A 21,022-nucleotide genomic window follows, 5' to 3' on the forward strand; every position below is an offset into this window, starting at 1 on the left:
CCTGTGTTATACAGGGTTGTTTTGGCTATCCTGGGTCTTTTGTTTCTCCATATAAAATTGAGAATTGTTCTTTCAAGATCTGTGAAGAATTGTGTTGGGATTTTATGGGGGATCGCATTGAATCTATAGATTGCTTTTGGCAAGATTTCCATTTTTACTATGTTTATCCTACCTATCCAGGAGCATGGGAAATCTTTCCATTTTCTGGTATCTTCTTTAATTTCTTTCTTTAGAGACTCAAAATTCTTACGGTACAGGTCTTTCACTTTTTTGGTTAGAGTTACCCCAAGGTATTTTATGTTGTTTGTGGTAATTGTAAAGTGTGATGTTTCTCTGATTTTTTTCTCTACCAATGTGTCATTGGTATATAGTAGGGCTACAGACTTTTTTGAGTTAATCTTGTATCCTGCCACTTTGTTGAAGGTGTTTATCAGTTGTAGGAGTTCCCTGGTAGAGTTTTTCCAGTCACTCATGTAGACTATCATATCATCTGCAAATAGTAAAAGTTTGACTTCTCCTAGAAGCTACTTATAATCAATACCTGCTGACAAAGAAAAAATCAGCTTTCTCCAATAGAGTCTGTGTTCTATTAGTCATATTCCAGAGCAGGCCCCACACCCAAAACAAAGTTAATTGTATTTTTGTGACCTTGTGGTTTCATTTTGCTTTGTTTGGGCCTTTTATTTTTGTCTTGTTGATCTTTTGCCTGTTTGATTGTTGTTTTGTTTGTTTGCTGCTTTTCTGATGTTTTTGCTTTCTAAATGGGGAGGATGAAAAAAACCTTAAGAAAGGTAAAAAAGAGAAAGAGACAAAAGGTAATTGAATATCAAAATGAAACTGCTTTCCATCAGGTTTTCCTGAAAGACTACAGGATAAAACAATCATTGCCAAAAATCCCACATTCCAGTATGAGAATAGAAACTTCTGTAGAGCTAAATAAAAGAACCTTAAAACCCCAATAAGTTTCCTTCTCCCGGGAATTTCGCTCCCCAGTAACTGGGGCTCAACTACTACTAGTTTTGCCTTCCACAATCTAATCCATCATTGCTAGAAACAGAGTACACATCCAGATAGTGCTACTCAACTGTACACATAGAAATAAACTGTTGGTTGATTTTGTTTAGTTGCTATGTAAGGGCCAGATATTTATTTATTTACCTTGAAAATGGAACAACGGGTCTGAAATGAAGTTCAGTAGCAAATTGCAGTCTTACTCCAATGAAATAAAATGCTGATACAACAGAGAATATTTTTCCTGTACTCTCCGAACTAGACAGTATCATCTACTACCTTTACCAAATAGACATGAGGCCCTAATTTGTTGTTAAATAATTTCCCCTAATGATTTGCATCTCCATGAAGTATTTCTTTCTGTAGCCCTCTCCAAAATGAACTTGGGAGATGGCTCTGTGCCTTGCTTTAACCAAGAAAACATCAGCAAATGTGATTGGAGCAATGGTTTTACATGTGCTTGAGCACTGAAGTTTTCCCTCTGGGAGACCTGAGAGTATGCTGTGGAGAAGCAAAGCTTTTCCCTGATGAGTCACTTCTCCACAAAGCATGCATTTAAAGAAAGAAATAAAGAACTGAAACAATTTGATAATCTGTTTGCACCTCTGTGAATCAGATGCTCACGAATGATGTCACTGATTATCCAGTCTTATATTAAATGACTGTGACATATGTGTACTAAAAAGTACACATATTACTGCATACACATTTAGAATTACTGTGTACACAGTAATTCTGAAAAGGTCTCTAGGATTTTAACTTACAGATGGCAACATCTTTTTATTATTATATTAGATAACTAAAGTTAAGAGATCTTTATTTGTTTATTGCCTTAACTAGAGTCAACAGTGTTTTGCTTGTTGCTTTTATTCAAGTCATGAGAACACACAGGGTCTCAAGGGAGGACCCAATCTCTTTTCTGTTAAGAATGTCTTCCTACTTGTGTCCAACCAGAATTGGTAGTAAGTTTAAATTTTCATTATTCATATTAAATAATGTCACATGAAGTTACACCCTATCTTCATCTTAATTTTGTTTCATACACTTTTAAAAACCACACTTATTGTATTTTGTTGCATTGTGGTTATCCTCACAATTGAGTAATGACTGTTCCTTTAAGAAGAGTGTTCTAAACTTCTCAGTTAACATTTGTGAAGCAAAACTAATCTTAAAAACAAAGTTCAATGTTCCAGTACAAGTCTCTCCCATTGTTATATCAAGACAGTACACTAGATTTATACTATTTCTGTAATAGTTTTGCTTTCTTTTGCTATGACCAAATACTCTACCAAAAGCAACTTAAAGAGAGTCCCAGGTTATAGCCCATCATGATGGGAAAGTGACAGCATTAGGAGTTCAAGGGAGCTAATCAAATTGCATCCATATCAGGAACACAGAGTGATCAAGGTGTGCATGCTAGAGCTCAGTCCCTTCTCTCACCTTTACAGTCTGGAATCACATCTTCAACCCAGGGTATGATACCAACATCATCATATCTTCCTACAACAGTTAATGTAATTATGTCAATCCTTCAAAAACATTCTTAGAGGAGACCCTTCTCCCAGCTAGACTGGGTCTATAAATAATGACAATATACTGTATGTTTCAAAAACTAAAGGAAAGGATTTCAAATAAAGGAACAATAAATGATTGAAGATATAGGTAAATATGTTTAACCTGATCTAACTTGGACATTACACAGAGCATATATGTCTTAAAACATCACACGATACACCATTTATATAAAGAATGTTTTATGTATCCTTTTTAAATTTAAATAAAAAGTTTTTAAAATAGAGTTAAGATGAAAACACTTTTTTACGATCGCACAAAAGTTTATTTGAGTATCAAATAAAAACATTCACGAATGAGTTTCAGAGGCTCAAGGATGTGATACCTTTTATTGGCTGAGTTCTCTTAAAAGGCCTTCTCTAATTGTCTCACATCATGAGGTATGACAATGGCAGGAATGTGTTTGACATATTGTGTTTCTTTGTTGCAGTTGGGGATTGACTGCATATTCTGAAAAACACCACTGGTAAGTTGTCTGGCAGCTTTTTGATTTTACCTAATATTGACAACTTTGAGTAGAGAATGCCATCATGGCATAGGCAGAACTACAGAGAAGAAAACAGAAAACCAAACTTGCATTAAGTTCTGTTAATTATACTCTCACATCGTTGTAAATGTCTCTTTCAAGAAACTACATTTGATTTCTTTTGTAGAGAGATTGGAATCCAGCTTTTCAGAGATAAATAGGCAAATTAAGGTTCAGGTTTTTAAAGATAAGCCCTGAGTTGAAACTTTAAAAAAAAATCTGTAGCCTGTGTTTCAAACCTGTTTTATCCTTGTATTTTTTCACTTTGTCTCCCTTCTGCTTGTCTCCCTGATGTCGTCGAAAACCTGCTCCTCACTGGCATGTGTAGCTAGTCCCCAGGTTTTATTAGCATGGAAACTTCCTCATGCATTCTTCACCCCAGTACTAGGGTCTAGGGCTTTTTGGTCTGCCTGGCTTAGGGGGAGTGCACTACTTCTTACACTTGTGAGTATCCTTTAGTTTCCTACTGAGTTCTCTACCCACATATCACTGACTTCTCTCTAGTGTCACTAGAGGATGATTTCACATTTGCCTGGTGATGGAAAAAGACAATGCCTTAACAAAATTAATGAAAAAGAAACAAGATTCAGAAATGTTTTACTCCATTTTTTCCAATAAATTGTTTTTACTTATTATTTATAAGCCCAAGAATGTAAATAGTATAATTTCATTGAAATGGCCATCATTTCATTCTAATATCAGGTCCAAAATTTACCTCTTTAGAAAGGGACCACTTCTCACCCCCTCCAGACTCCCTGTAACTACTGTTTTGTGTTTTTCTATAGCATGTCTCTTGGTTTCTCTCTTTTTTTTCATTTTTTAAATTAAATTAGAAACAAGCTTCTTTCACATGTCAATCTTAGTTCCCTCTCCTTCCCCAGCCTCCTGCCAACCACCAACCCCTTATCCCAACCCCTCCCTAGGGAGGGTGAGATCTTCCCTGGGGGATCTTCAAAGTCTCTCACGTCATTTGGAGCAGGGCCTAGACCCTCCCTAGTGTGTCTAAACTGAGAGAATATCCCTCTAGGTGGAGAGGGCTCCCAAAATCCATTTGTGTACTAGGGGTAAATACAAGCACAATTCTTCACAGACCTTGAAAGAACAATTCTCAACTTTATATGGAAAAAACAAAAAACCCAGGATAACCAAAACAAGCCTGCACAATAAAGGAACTACCTGAGGCATCACCACCCCTGACTTCAAGCTCTATTAAGGAGCTATAGTCCTGAAAACAGCTTGGTATTGGCACAAAAATAGACAGGTAGACCAAAGGAATCAAATTGAAAACCCTGATATCAACCCACACACCTATGAACACCTGATTTTTGACAAACAATCCAAATATATACGCTGGAACAAAGAGAACATCTTCAATAAATGGTGCTGGCAGAACTGGATGCTGACATGTAGAAGACTGCAGATAGATCCATATCATATCTATTGCCATGCACAAAACTTAAGTCCAAATGGATCAAAGACCTCAACATAAATCCAGCCACACTGAACATCTTAGAAGAGAAGGTAGGTAGTACCCTCGAACAAATTGGTGCAGGAGACTGCTTCCTGAGCATAACACTAGTAACACAGACACTGAGATGAACAATTAATGAATAGGACCTCCTGAAACTGAGAAGCTTTTGTAAAGCAAAGGACAGAGTCAACAAGACAAAATGGCAGCCCACAGAATGGGAAAAGATATTGACCAATCCCAATTCTGACAGAGGGCTGTTGTCCAAAATATACAAAGAACTCAAAAAGCTAGTCCCCAAAACACCAACTAATCCAATTAAAAAGTAGGGTACAGAACTAAATAGAGAATTCTCAATAGAGGAATCTAAAATTGCTGAAAGACACTTAAGAAAGTGCTCAACATCCTTAGCCATCAGGGAAATGCAAATCAAAACAACTCTGAGATACCATCTTATTCCTGTCAGAATGGCTAAAATCAAAAACACCAATGATAATTTATGATGGAGAGGATGTGGAGAAAGGGGATCACTCCTCCACTGCTGGTGGGAGTGCCAACTTGTACAGCCACTTTGGAAATCAGTATGGTGGTTCCTCAGGAAAGACATAAAGACAAAAAAGGTATGTACTCACTCATACATGGATTTTAGATGTAGAGCAAAGAAGTCGCAGCCTACAATCCACACTGCCAGAGAAGCTAGGAAACAAGGAGGACCCTAAGAAAGACATACATGCCCCCCCCCAGAGAAGGGGAAAGGGACAAGGTCTCTTAAGCTAATTGGGATCAGGGGGAGGGGAGAGGGAGGTAGAAGAAAGAGAAGGGTAAAAGAGGAGGGGAGAGGAGGACATGAGGAAGCAGGAATATCTAGTCAGGGGGAAGAATAGAGGAGAGCAAGAAAAGAGATACCATAATAGAGGGAGCGATTATAGGTTTAAGAGAATTCTGTCACTAGGGAAATGTCCAGAGATCTACAAGTTTGACTTCAGCTAACAATCTAAACAATAGCCGAGAGGCTACCTTAAATGCCCTTCTCTGATAATGAGATTGATGACTACCTCATATGACATCATAGTGCCTTCATCCAGTAGCTGATGGAAGCAGAAGCAGACACCCACAGCTAAACACTGAGATGAACTCTGGAATCCAATTGCAGAGAGGGAGGCATGATGAGCAAAGGGGTCAAGACCAGGCTGGAGAAACCCACAGAAACAGCTGACCTGAACAAGGAGTTGCTCATGGACCCCAGACTGATAGCTGGGAAGCCAGTATAGAACTGTTCTAGACCCCCTGAATGAGGATATCAGGACAATCTAAGATGAAAATACTTTAACCAGAGGCAGTAATTAGAAATTTATGCAGTGTTTTATGTACAAAAATAATAGTTGAAGCAAAAAAATTAAAATCATAAATGTTCTAAAAATATTTTCAATAATTTATAAATTGACATAATGAAGTTAGTTGTGGTGATGGGGTAGTTCTTAGGACAGATTGTTAAATGAGTTTTACATAATTTCCGTTTCTGGAATGGGACTATATCCATGGTATATGTGAGGCCCTAGGTTCAATTGCCAGCAACACAAAATAAACAATAAAAACACCAATAAATCCAATTGGAAACCAGTCATGGTACTATTGCACCAGGTATCACATGTTGAGAAAGTCCAGGAGGAGATGGATTGGACATAAGGAGGGTAGATGTGATCATTATACATTGTATAGATGTATACTTTGTATGGATGTATGAAATTCTCAAAAACATATAAAAGAATCAATTCCTTTTTCTCTCTGGACATACTTAGATACATGTTTAGCTAAATATGTTAAGGGACTATGTCAGCTTGTAAATGACAAAAGGTAAGGTTTTATCCTTCCTTAAAGAAACTCAATTGTTATGTGTGATGGTATTCCCATGAGTATTACAAGCTGGAGTTGCTAGGATTTCTTTACTGATACTCAAAACATTTTGCTGTGTATATTATCCACCATCTGAAAGCACACAAATTCAGAAAAGAAAGATTGTTAGACACTGGATAGATTGTGACCATTTCAGACTGTGGAATTTCAAGTGTCAAACTTTCATTCATAATCATAGCAATGAACCATGGTGCCTCTCAGCTCCAGCTGTCATAGTTTAAAATTGGAGGTGCAATCACTAGTTAATATTGTTGTGATGTGAAAGGGGACATTAGAATAAGATTTAAGTGAAGACAATTATAATCTAAAATTGAGCTATTTTATCCGTCTATGATTACAAATCCCTTGAAAACAAGAATAGACAATTTATTTGTATGACTACGTAATACCCTGAGCTAAATTCTTCTAAAAGTAAAGAAATAAGGCCTCTTACTCCAATATGATAGACTAGCTCAGCTTGATCTGAATATTGGAATGTGGTGGTCTCAATAGGAATGTTAAACATCATATTTCAAAAAGTTTGTGTGAAGGAAGTGTAAAATGCTTCATATTTGGAGTACACAAGATTAAGTTATTTTTTCACAAATAGTAATGTTCATTTGTTGCTATATAAAAAAATCTGGAATTTAAACTTATTCTAGGACTGGTAGTTCATTTCTGTCAGCACGTTCATCTTCAGGACCTGTCTCATCGCTAGCAGCTTTTTGGGAAATACCACCTGCATCATGAAACTCCATGAGTTTTCCCAATTCAAACTTGGGCATCTTCAGCATTTTTCATTTTCCAAGGAAGATATCATAAAGAGGATAAGTCATTATAAGCCTTTTCTATGCCTCCCCAAGGCTGCTTATAACCAAGTCATTAACCATTTCTTTCAAGTCCTTCTCCTGAACTTCTCAGGTCATGATTTCCATCATCATCATTTGGATCTGACACAACTGTTGGTGTTGTACAAAGGGCATCTTGATTATTCTGGTTGCTGAGGTTTTTAATAAAACCCACAGAGCAAATGGAGCAAACAGCTACCAGTTGTCTTGACATCAGCATGAGCTTCAATCATGGACTGTCATTTTTTTAACCATGGAAAGCATTTTGTTCTGATAAGATCGACATCGTGGAAGTTAGTTATTGTGGGAAATTACCAATACGGAGTCAGGTAGAAATATAAGGGTATTTAATAGGGAAAAGCCTTACTTACAGAGCAACCTAGCCAGCTGGCGTGGTAGAGGTCTGTACAGCAAGAAGCAAAGAGAAACCAAAACTGAAAACGAAGTCCCACTACGTCACTCTGACCACGCCCTCACAAGCCTAGTCAGGCACACCTGTAGCCAGCCCCTAAGAAGGAGTGGCTACAGCTTTCCCTACAATTCCCCTTTTAGTCTAAAAGAAGATTAAAACTTAACAGTATAAAGTATCTAAAATTAACAATCATAAAGGTAAAATATAAGAAGATACAACAATCTGCTTATGTCACATCCTAACTATCTATTTTAACTAAACCCTAAAGTCATCTGACAGAGGTATCCAAGCCTGAACACCTCATTCCAATTCCAACCAAAAACAATAGGAAGTTATCCCTAACTAGGTATATACAGTATCCTAAGTTACAACAATTGGGAAAGGGGGCGTAGCATTGTCCAAGTTACTTCCTGCTGAAATGGGACGATGATAGTCATGTGGGGTCCTGTAGGAAGAAAATGTTAGTATCCAGTCCATGGGAAAGCTGTAGCCACGCCTTCTTAGGGGCTGGCTACAGCTTTCCCTACAGTTAGTCAGCTTTTTCCTGAACATCCTCAGTAATTAGCTCAACTTTTCTTCTTTATGATTTATTTATTCTTTTAAATTTCATTTTACATCCCAACCCTCCTCTTCCCACCTCCCCCACTAGTCTCCCGCCCCGCCCACCACAATTCTGCTCTTCCTCATGGTTAAGGGCTCCCATGAGGAGTTAACGAAGTCTGACACAATAGGTTGAGGCAGGGCCAAGCTCCTCTCCCATGTGATAAGGCTGAGCATGGCATTCAGCCACAGGGAATGGCCTAGCTAGCTCATGTACCAGGTTTTCAACATGGTCTTACTGCCAGGGTTCCCTCTGATAGTCCAGGCTTTGCAACTGTCTCCCACATATAGAGAAGATCAGAATGGACAAATCCACAGAGATAGCTGAACCAAACTGGAAACTCATGAACTCTAGACCAACAGAGGTAGAGACTCCAGGGAACCGAATTAGCTTGAGTTTTCTAAGTGCAGCTTCATCATTCTCTAGATCAAGGCTCACTTCAAAGACATGACCCTTGATGCAATTTTGGTTCCAGGAGTCTCTCTTACAGGTGTGTTTTCATTGTTTTTATTCTTGGACATAACTCAAGCTTTCACATTATACCAAGCATGTGAAAGGGACCAAGCACTTTCTTCTTGGCTCCCTTCTTGCATCCTTTTGTCAGGCATTTGTTCTTGCTGACCACCATAGTGACACTCAGAGAGCCAAAAAGCAAACAAAAATGATACTAAAATTATGTTAGATCATTCTTGATTTTCCTTTTTTTGTGTGGGTATCAGAAAAATTAGTTCTTACGTAACTCATAATATCATTTATTAAAGCACCATTGCATAGATAAAAAGGATCTGACTTGAATATCATATTGCTTGGGGTATGATGTGTTTTTTTAGTGTTGTTCATTTGTTTGTTGTTACAGGATCTCACTATGTTGCCCAGGCTAGTTTTGACCTCATGGGCTCCAGGAAGCTCCCACCTCAGCCTCCCAAGTATTTAGGACTACAGCTTTTTGCCACCATCTGACAGAGGATCTCCTTCTGTATGCTGTGAATATATATTTCTAGTGTTGGTTGATGAATAAATGGTGATTGGCCAGTAGTCAGGCAGGGAGTATAGGCGGGGTTACCAGACTAGGAATGCTGGGAAGAGGAACACAGAGATAGAGTCATGCCAGGGAGACACTGTGTAGACCCCAAAGAAATAACATGCCAGAGCTTTACTGGTAATCCACAGTCTTGTGGCAATACATAGTTTAATAGAAGTAGGTTAATAATTAAGAGAGAGTTAGCCAATAAGAATCTTAAGTTATTGGACAAAGAGTTTATAATTAATATTAGCCTCTGTGTGTTTTTTTGGGACTAAATGGCCCCAGGAGCAGGCAGGACAGAAACTTTGTCTTCAACCATGTCTCACATTTTTGTCTGGATTTTAATCCTGGCCTCCTCACAAAGCAGCTGTGTTTTCTTTGACAATTTACTTTTTCCATGTCTTGTTTATTTATATTAAGTAACAATAATGCAAATAATAATGCCTCATTAATGTGTCTGAGAAAACAAAATAAAATTTTGCACATGAGATCTCCCACTTTGTTTAGGTTGCAATAAGAGATGAGGAATTTTTCAAACTTTTAAGTGTAGTTTTGTTAGTAATTGTCTCCTTGGCCAGAACCTTCCCACTGACCATAGGATTGTAAGTCCCTTAAAATGTCTGGAGAAAGGAGCCTACAGATGTTGACAACAACACAATTCTCTTTCTCCCCATTCTACTCTGTTCCTTAAAAATTTACTCTCCTATATCACACTGTAGCAGCCTAATACAGATGATCTCATTTGCTGTTATAGATTTGAAGCTGTTAGCATTTTCTCCCAAGTCTTTTCTTCATTCTGTTTGTCTTCAAAATTCCTCCCTACACATTTGGAAGGGCCAGTTCCTTTAAAATTCTCCAAGCAATTCTGAAGCATATATAGAAATGATTAAGACCTTCCTAGTTTCCATGTAACTTGTGCATATGGATATTACTGTAAATGATGAGCCACAACGTAATTAGGAGTATACTTTTAGTATCTCTCATACAACATAAATGCTTTTTGAGGATAGTGACACATTTTCTATTCATGGGTACCCAGCATCAAGCACAAGTCTTGATGTATAGTCCATGTGTAATAATGCTTAACTAAACTCTTGATATAAACTCAAACTCATCTGCTAGTTGAGTCACTAGTTGTCTGATAGTATGGCCTATGGATTTCTGAAGTTCTTTAAGTTCCCTAAGCACATCTTTCTCCAATTCCCAGCTATTGTGTACAATTATCTATGACTAGTTCTAACCAATAAACCAATGCAGTATGAGTAAAAGTATTGTGTTGCCTTTATTTATGTTCACCATCCTTCTTTCCCTCCCCCAACCCCAATTGCCACACAGCAAGAAGCCAAGAAATCTAACATTCCAGACTTGCAAAATTAAGTCTTTAATCCCTGGGGAAGCACTTGGAAGAAGACACAAGAAAAAACACACAAATTTTAATTATACAGTGTTCTAAATGAGTTATGTGCCTTTGTCGTATCAACCCACCAAGACCTAGAAACTTGTTAGTGCATCCTTTGAATTTCCTAATAAACCCATTCTGATGAATATAATTTGAAACATTATTTTGATTGTAAAATTTCTTGAGATGATTAGTAACACATGACAATAACCCACTTTGATAATAACATCCTTCTCCCTAATTCAGAGAAATCCAAGAAAGAGAAGATTACATATAGTTTCAGGAAACTAAAAAATGGGACCTCTGAGGGGGAAGGGCTGAGAGGAAGGCATGTAGAGGAAGTCATATCCTGGATGCAGGATGGCAGAGATGGTCCTCATCTGAGTAAATGGTTTCAAATTATACCAAAAACCCCACATTACCCAAAAAGAATTAATATGTATGTAACAAGCTCACTCAGAAATACAATGCTGCTTCCTTCTGTTTTGCTTTCTCCTTAGAAAAATCTGAGCAGTTGTATAAATAGACACGACTAGAGTCTTTATATCTACAGTAGGGTTTTTCTTTCTTTGGCTTCCTGATAAAGCTGAAGGATAAAGTCCTGTTTAGGAAGCTTTTATTTTGGCTCTGTTAGGATGTTCTATTCTGAAACATCATCAATATTCTTTAAGGTATCAAAACTAATTTTAGCAAAAAGCCCCAGGAGTTGACTGTTGCTGGTCTGATAATGGATATCAATTTTTAAAACTGAAAACAACTAAGAGCCTTTTTAAAAAATCCTATAAGCCAAGCAGACTTCCCTCCTCAAACACTGAGCTCTGTGCTTTTATCATTCCCCACAGTTGTATCTTTTGTTATAAGCCACAAAGGATATAGCTGAACCATGGCAATGATATAATCCCTTTCATCTGAGACTTCTTACATTCACCCACATCATCTGATCTTGTGGCCAGAGAAGAGTGCAGTCATGAGGCACGTAACAATATTTCCGTGGTCAGCAACAGACAGCATAAATGACAGAAGTCCACTAAGATAATAATGGAGCTTTCAAAAAAAAAAGAAAAAATAACTTTATCACCTGGTAATGTCCTAGGTATTGTAATATAACTCACGACTCACTTACATGTACTAATGATGGTATAAACCTACTGGGTGCCATTTGGAAAAGTATACAGAATGCATAAGACATAATTCTTAATAATTCTGATAAATGCTTGTGGATATTGTATGTATTTACCATACTATGCTTTTAGAGCTATCTCTATGAACTCTTTCTTGTTATAAAGAAAATATACTTTATGTAATGTACATCATGCTATGCTGGCAGCAGCCTCAGATATTGGTATTTACCATATTTTGCCTTCCGGAGGTCGATGCTAAGCCCATGTTGCTGAAGACATCATGTACTTTGGACATTCTGGAAGATATCAAATGAATATGATCTGAAAGCGTCCTCCCTGAGGACTAATTTTCATAGTACAAGAAGGTGTCATATAAGCATCCAAGGGAGGGACATAACCAATAGTCTTACGCAGCTAACCTTATGCCTATGAATGACAATTACCAGCATGCCTTGATAACCCTAATGGTGTAATAGTGGCATGCATATCCTGGTGATAACCAACTGCTCTCTAATTGCACTTAAGACCCACTCAATAGGTAGGAAATCATTCCTGGCAATGGAAAACTAGCCTAATATCTGAGGGTAGTGAGATCATAGATCTTAGAGGAGAATCTACTACTGCCATTTTACTAAACCGGTGTAATCCCTATTTTCATTCTAAATATGTATACTTATACCACAGATAAGTGTATCTTTTTACCACTCATCAAAGAAGATTCTCTTTGCAACAGATGGAGACCATTATAGAAAACTACAACTAATCAAAATACCAAGAACAAGTAATTATGTGATGCCCAGCACAAGATGATACATCTGCTATCCAACTCTTGCACTTAAGTCTCGGGGAACAACAAACAAAGAAGATGGGGCAGAAAGACCATAAAATTCAGAATAGAAGGGAAGTTATTTTGAGATTGTATCTCCTAGAAATATCAGGGAATATGAACCCAATAACATGCCTGTCTAATCAAGACCTGTGCAAGGACAATAGCAATAGATATACCAATGGAATGGAGAATTCTTGCATGGCCTCAGCCCCAGACAATCAGTCAATCAGTCAGTTCTATCTATAAATGGATGTCTAGCAAAAATTCTAAATATTAAATATCTGGTGAGCTTCCCTGGTTGTTAATACACATACATCACACATTAGTGCCTGGAGAATGACACTGGGAGTCAGAGTTAAAAAACAGCATAAACTTCAAACTTAGGACCTGGAGAGATGACTCATCAGTTAAGAACACTTCCTACTTTTACAGAGTACTAGAGTTAGGTTTCTAGCACCATGATTGGACAATTCACAAACTTCTGAAATTCTAGCTCCAGGGGATTTGATATCCTTTTCTGGCATCCAGTAGCAACTGCAGGCATATGGTACATATATACACAAGTAGATGCACATACAAATAATACAAATAATCAAAAATAAATGTTCAAAAGAAGCAGTAGCTTTATATTTAAAACTTACTTTAAGCTGAATCCTTACTCTGTAAATAGACCATAAAATTAATAAACTGTAAAGATAGTATTTTTTGGGAAGTCTGTATATTCTCCTTGTGAACAGGCAATAGTGAGATTAGTTTTGAGGCTAGTATTAAAAGCTACTTTTCCGTATCCAGTTATGCCAGCAGCATATGTTGAAGATGCTTTCTTTCTTCCATTGTATAATTTTAGCTTCTTTGCCAAAGATCAGGTGTTCATAGGTGTGTAGGTTAATATCAGGGTCTTCAATTAGATTCCATTTTTCCACCACTCTGTTTTTGTGCCGTATCAAGCTGTTTTCATTAGTATAGCACTTCAGTAGAGCTTGAAGTCGGGGATAGTGATGCCTCCTGAAGTTCCTTTACTGTACAAGATTGTTTTGGCTATCCTGGGTCTTTCATTTTTCCATAAAAAGGTAAGCATTGTCCTTTCAATGTCCTTGAAGAATTGTGCCGTGATTTTGATAGGGATTGCATTGAATCTGTAGATTGCTTTTTGCAAGATTACCATTTTTGCTATGTTGATCCTACCTATCCAAGAGCATGGGGGATCTTTCCATTTTCTTTTATCTTTAATTTCTCTTTTAATGATTCAAAGTTCTTGTCATACAGGTCTTTCACCTGTTTGGGTAGAGTTTCACCTGTTTCACCAAGATATTTTGTGTTGTTTGAGGCTATTGTAAAGGGTGATGTTTCTCTGATTTCTTTCTCAGCCCCTTTATTGTCTATATATAGTAGGGCTACTGATTTTTGAGTTAATTTTGTATCCTGCCACTTTGCTGAAGGTGTTTATCAGCTGTAGGAGTTCCCTGGTAGAATTCTTCAAGTCTTATATAAACTATCATATCATCTGCAAATAGTGATAGTTTGACTTCTTGCTTTCCAATTTGTATCCCCTTGATCTCCTTTTGGGATAGATGGCTTAGCCATTAAAAGCTAGGTTCACAACCAAAAATATAATAATATCTTAAGCTTGCATAGTTCTCTCTAGATTTAAAAGCTTTCAAAGCATACATTTTTCTCTGGCACAATAATTATCTGAATTATAATATAGAATATTTAATATTATCCTTATTTTATAGATACCTAAAACTGAAATAGAATTTGTGTCTCAATGTGTCATTTTCAACAAATAGTTATTGCCAAGTAATTGTCCTGTGAGATAGTATTATAGGCACACTATTTCTCAGTGATAAAACCCTTGGTCTTACAGATCTTACAGATTCTGTTTTTGTAAATTTTCCATTAACTAAATAACATAAATTAGATCTTGAATGTGACTATTCTAAAAGTAGTATATCACATATTCTTTTCTATCATTTATCTTTAATGTACAGTTAAAATGGCATGATTTCCAGACCATATATTTCATCTCTACATTAAGTTATATAATTTCAAATAATCTTCTAATGTGATTTTGTAGAGTAGAAAGTGCAAAGACAATAAAAGCCGGGAGTCATTGTAGGCCAAGGTTTTCTAGATATCTTCTGGATATCACAGGATTGCTTCTCTCATGAATTCACAGGGGCTGTGGTTGCCTGAACAACTGCCCAAGAAAAAGCTAGTCGATATTCCTGCATGGAGGGGGATGGGCTCATAAACCTCCACCCTCAGCTGTGGAGATATGAACAACAGATAACTTGGAGGACTTGGGCTTTTTAAGGGGGTGGCCCCTAGTGAGTTTAATGATGCTTGTACTATACAGGTGTGTGTGTGTGTGTGTGTGTGTGTGTGTGTGTGTGTGTGTGTGTGTGTGTGTGCGTGCGTGTGTGTGTGTTTGACAGATGCTAGAGTCCTCAAAGAAGAAGGAGCCTCAGTTGAGGAAATGCCTTCATAAGAACCAGATGTAAGGTATGTTCTCAATTAGTGATCAATTCGGGATGGCCCAGCCCACGGTGGGTGGTGCCATTCCTGGCTGGTGGTCCTGGGTTTCATAAGGAGGGCAGCTAAGCAAGCCAAGTGGAGCAAGCCAGTAAGTAGCACCCCTCCATGGCCTCTTTATCAGCTCCTGCCTCCAGGTACCTGCCCTGTTTAAATCCCTGTCCTGACTTCCTTCAGTGAAGAACAGAAGTATAAACCAAATAAATCCTTTCCTCCCCAACTTGCTCTTTTGTCATGATGTCTCTTCAAAGCAACAAATCCCTAACCAAGAAAATGCTCCAGTGAATTTTGGATCCATGAGTACACAGGCAGCACGAATTGGATGCAGTCGGTTATACAAAAAAAAAAAGAAAGAAAGAAAGAAAGAAAGAAAGAAAGAAAGAAAGACATTAAGTTGAAATGGAGTTGGAGTTGAAGCATGAATCCAGGAAGGCTAAGAAGAAAAGACTGGGAAGTATGATTAAAATACATTACATGCATATACAAGAGTCTTAAAAATTACTAAAATATTGTGTTATAAATGAATACCTTCAGAATCCCATCAGAAAGTAAATGAAAAAGCTATAGATTTTGAAACTAAGGAAAAAGTTGCTGAGCAGTCTACAGTACCAAATTAGTAGAAGTATACAAATTCTTTTAAAAATATGAAAACTAGTCAGAAAATAAAAAGAAAGAAGTTAGGGGTGAGTTCTCATTTGAAACGAAGTAAAAAATGGGGACATTTCCAATATTTGAAATGACAATAGGGCAGACTCTTGAATTCATCACATTCCATCAGGTGAGATTCTTTGAGAATATGGAAAACAACATGGGCTCTAACATCCATAAGATTTGTATGTAGCTAATAATATATTTTTCCCAAATTATACATCCTGTATCCTTCCCTAAAACAGATTTATTGGTTTCTACTAAAGTCATAGATGGACTATATATAGATAAATAGATGATGACTACATAGATAAATAGATAATTAAAATATTTGCCCAATCACTTATGGAACATCACTTACATCTCAGTAACTTAGCTGGGTATGCACAGCTGAGCATACCATAAATGTGGCACTGTATGACATTTTTCTGGGTGTAAACAACTGGGTTTATTATAAATGTGAAGCTGTACTGTATATAGTATAAGTGTAGCAGTTTGTGAATAGAAGAATAACCTCTACTTTCTTGAGCCCTACAGTCTAAGATGATTGGACAAAAAATGCTCTTCAAATGGAATATGAGTGCAAATGTTAACCAGATGAATAGGTACATGGATATGAAGAGTAAAGAGGAAAAAGTATGGGGCCACAGAGGCACTGGGGCATTCAAGAATGTTCCAAACAGCTAAGCAATGTAGGCAAAGTAGAATGGTGAAGCCGAATGAACAGGACAGGTTGTCATCGGATCATGAAAGGCTTTAAGGATTGAATTAAGGTATCTAGTTTTGTTATAAAGTGTTTAAAATACGATATGGAACTTTTAGAGGAAACAGAAGGGGGAAATGATATAATAATGTTTTATTTCAGAAATAAAATAATGTATATTGTACTGAAGACAATCAAAACCCCAGGGCAGGTTAGGAGGCCATCACAGTGGATCTACTTTTACACAGGCATGTGCACGCACACACACACACACACACACACACACACACACACACACACACACACACAGAGAGAGAGAGAGAGAGAGAGAGAGAGAGAGAGAGAGAGAGAGAGAGAGAATACATGGCCTGAATCACGATGGCAGTGTGCATGAAGGGAAGATAATAGAGATACATGTATAAGCAGAAAAATACATAGGACTTAGAAATAAATTGAGCCTAAAGTGTGTAAAGTTCAGTTTGGTCATTGATTTCCACTCAAAGAATTATGGGACACTAGAGAAGATGTGTCAGAATTTGATGGCTTAGTCTGAACTTCAAATTTGAAATAATTGTAGAGAGCTATGGAGGTGATCAAATGACTATTGGGAATATGCTTCTTGCTGATCATCTCATGGAGGCTATGGCAGAGGCATTCACACTTGTTCAAATTAGACAAAGAAAACACTGTATTCATTAAATGAGCTAAAATCCTCTGTAGGCCTTCATCACCTGAATTTGACCCTGACTCTCCTCCAATTCTGATAACCGAAAAAAATAATAATCCAAGTTGATAAACAGTAGAAATATTCTTTAAAATGCATGTTTATCATTTGTATCATTTGGAATGCAATGCCTTCCACATACTCAAAAGGAGCCAACTTAGTACTGCATGTTTAATTTATTGCAACCTGTTTGAGAGAAAATCTTTGAAAAGATGATCCAAGGATGTTTTAAAAGATATTCTTAAGTACCTACAGCACAACACTTCAAACTACTTTTGAATTTGTTTTCTTTATTTATAAGAGACCAACACATGCCTACAGGAGACAGTGTACTATACTATTACCCATGAGAGCTCAAAGATAAGCAAGATAACTTAAAATATTTACACCAGGGCCCTAAGGAGATGGACCAGTGGTTAAGAACACTTACTGTACATGAATATATGAATTAAAATCCTCAGAATCAATATCTGAGTTCAATTTCTAAGTGCCCATGCAAAACTCTGGGCATGGCTTGAATGCCTGTAACCTCAGCTAGGGGATCAGAGACATACAGATCCCAAAACTCATTGGTCATCTAGCCTAGCAGAAGCAACCAGTCTACGGCTCAGTGAAAGATCCTGCCTTAAAGAAACACAGCAGAAAATGATATAGACTATACCTACACACACACACACACACACACACACACACACACACACACACACACACACACACACACGCACAAACACGCATACATGCACATACACATTTCAAACCACTGAGCCGGGGGAACTTTTCCTTTGAGGTTCATATGTTCATGTTCATTTTAATTCTCTGTAATATGAAAATGTTATGGGAATTCTGTCACAGGCCCATTATGCAATTGAAAAGAGCATTATAATCTGAGAAGCAGGGGTTTACATTAAGAATGGACAAGACTTGGAAGTAGAGGCAGAGGAGGTGATGCAGGGCCAGAAGGAGCACAAGCATTTTGGAGCTGGGAAGTGAATGGCGGTGGTGTGTTTGCACAGTTGCTTGGATTTGCCTCATTATTTCTTTTTCCTTTACTATTTGCGCAATAGATTTGTTTATTAACAAGCAGTAAAAGAAATCATTTCCGTGAAAATTTAGGATTTTACTTTCCTCAGTCCTTGTACCAACTATTGGTATACTGTCTTAGTTACCTTTCCCGTTGTTGTGAAAAAATAACCTGACAAAAGTAACTTAAGGTAAAAGGATTATTTAGGCCCCCAATTACAGGCTATTGTCCATTATCACAGGGAAATCCTGAATCTTGGCAAAGGAGCTTGAGATAGTTGCTCATATTCCATTCAAAATCATGAAGCTGAGACCAATGATTGTTAGTTCTCTGCTAGCTTCTTTTTCATATTGTCCAGTATATAAACCCAGGAATGCTGCTGCCTGACCTAATCAGCATAACCCCTCTAAGGATTTTGGAGAGGCTAACCTTGTCCACATCTCTCGCAGATGTGCCTAAAGGCCTACTTCTTAGGTGATTACAGATCACATCCTATGTTATACTTTATCGTAAGCAGCAATGTTTTAATTTCCATTATTGCTCCATGTATAGATTCCTTTGATTTTCTTTCCTTCTTTCTTGTTCAAGTATCATCATGGAATTGACATTGACATATATAAGTCTATAAAGTGTGTCAGATCAAGGGCCTGTGGTCTTCTTGGTCACACGTCATCTGTGAATTCAGCCCAATATGAAATCACAAACTTCTTAAGAACATTATAAGATTTTAAAATTGTTTTTGTGATGAAATCATATGGTTCTGAAACATGAACTTTGTAGATAACAACATGGTGTCACAATGTGAAAAGATTGGGCATGCTCAGCTCATTAACAGTCAGCAAACTATATAGCCCAATATCCAAATCAAGCCCATCTTCTGGCTTTTAAATATAATTTTATTGAAATGGTGCCGTGTTCATTGAATATTTCTGATAAACCACATGACCCACAAAAGCTAAAATGTTTATTTACTGACCCTTTCCAGAAAAAAAGATCATCCTTTGTCTGAATGATCTCTTTTGTCTCTACCTTTCACTATTTGCTTAAAGACAAAAAAAGAAACCAAGGCTGGAAATATGGTCCAGTAGGTAAGAACACTGATTGCTTTACAATGAATTTTAACCCCTAGATCCCACAAAAGAAGTTACATGTGGCTATGGTCCTGAAACCCAGAACGTGGGGGAGGAAAGGTCTAGGATTGGAGGATTGCTAAGGCTTGTGGGCCACCAGCTTAGCTCTAGTTTCAGTGAGAGACCTTGTCTCAAGATAAGGAACAGATCAATAGAGCAGGATATCAAAGTCCTCTTCTGCCCATGTTACACTAATTTACACACATAAAATACCATGTATTCAATAAAGCATAAATAATGAATAAATAATAGCAAACCCCGACATTTTCCCAAAGAAATGTCAAAGAATACAGCGATACAAATTATCCAGCAGTTGATCCAGATGTCCATAAATGTGCCAGCAATATCAAGGAATAGGACAATGCAGATAATTATAAAGCTTGAACATTTCTCCCTCCCAAAGCTCTTTATGTTTTACTGTTATGAACCATAGCACCATGAACAATTTTTCATAGGCAATTTAATGTTGAACTAACACCCTTTAAAGGTCTTATATTTTTATAATTATAGTAGGTTGGATTTCTCACTAGTCCTAGATCCTCAGCTGGAATCCCCTGAATCTATGCCCTTTCCTATGTATCTTTGCAGTTTCAAATACCAAAAGCATAAGTGTAGGTACCTCTTTCTTTTATCTGCTGTAGCTAGTACAATGTGATGATGGTGATTGTGTAGTCATATGGCATACTGAAGGGACCTTTCATATTTCTGTTCTCCTTCTTGAATCTCTGGTTTTCCTGGTTAGCTTCAACTGTCAACTTGATAATTCTTAGAATCAATTGAGAGTAGATCCTCAAGGAACTGAGGAACTGCCTAGATTAGACTGGCCTGTGGCCATGACAATGCGGAATTCTCTTGAGGTTAACTGATATATGAGGACCCAGCCCACTGTTAGTAGTACCCTCCCTAAGCAGGTGTTCCTGAACTATATAATAAAATTACTTAAGTATAAGCCAAGTTGCAAGCCATATAGTAATCAGAATTCTTTGTGGTTCCTGATACTTTGGTTGTGAAGTGAGTTAGAAGTTATACTATATGGAATAACAAGAAAGTCTGTAATCAGAGTTCCTGACTTGGGTTACTGCCTTGACTTCTCTCAATGACATACATGGTAGCATAAGGCAAATACACCCTTCCCTTCCCAAAGTTGTTTTTGGTCAGATTGTTTTATCACATCAACATAAAAGAAGTTGACCTTACCATAAAAGTATCTCAGGAGGATAAAAGACACATATCGAAATTCTGAGTTGTCCAATTTTCACAGCTAAGAGCAATAAATAATGAGAAATATGCACATGAGTGTGAGTTCAGCTTAGAACAGCAGAACCACCTCAATCAATTTCTCCACATTTATAAGCAATAGACACTTTCTAAAATGTCCCTGACATGTTTGGGGCATAAAGCAGTATAGCAGCAGAAATGCTGATACAAAACATAAATGACTTATCTCAGTGTTGCAACAATCTGTCTTTACAAAAATTATGAATGCTTGAAAATGCAACCAAATTGATACTGAAAAATTTGAGATGCAAAACAGTTAACCTCAGGAGTTCAAGTAGA

General features: G+C 37.3%; 1 pseudogene; it reads right to left on the reverse strand.

Moving 5' to 3' along the window:
- Nucleotides 1–7,123: 7,123 nt before the first annotated feature.
- LOC113837660 lies at nucleotides 7,124–8,959 on the reverse strand (annotated as a pseudogene).
- Between the last annotated feature and the right edge of the window lie 12,063 nt (nucleotides 8,960–21,022).

This window comes from Cricetulus griseus, chromosome X, assembly GCF_003668045.3.
Source record: "Cricetulus griseus strain 17A/GY chromosome X, alternate assembly CriGri-PICRH-1.0, whole genome shotgun sequence".
Taxonomy (NCBI): domain Eukaryota; kingdom Metazoa; phylum Chordata; class Mammalia; order Rodentia; family Cricetidae; genus Cricetulus; species Cricetulus griseus.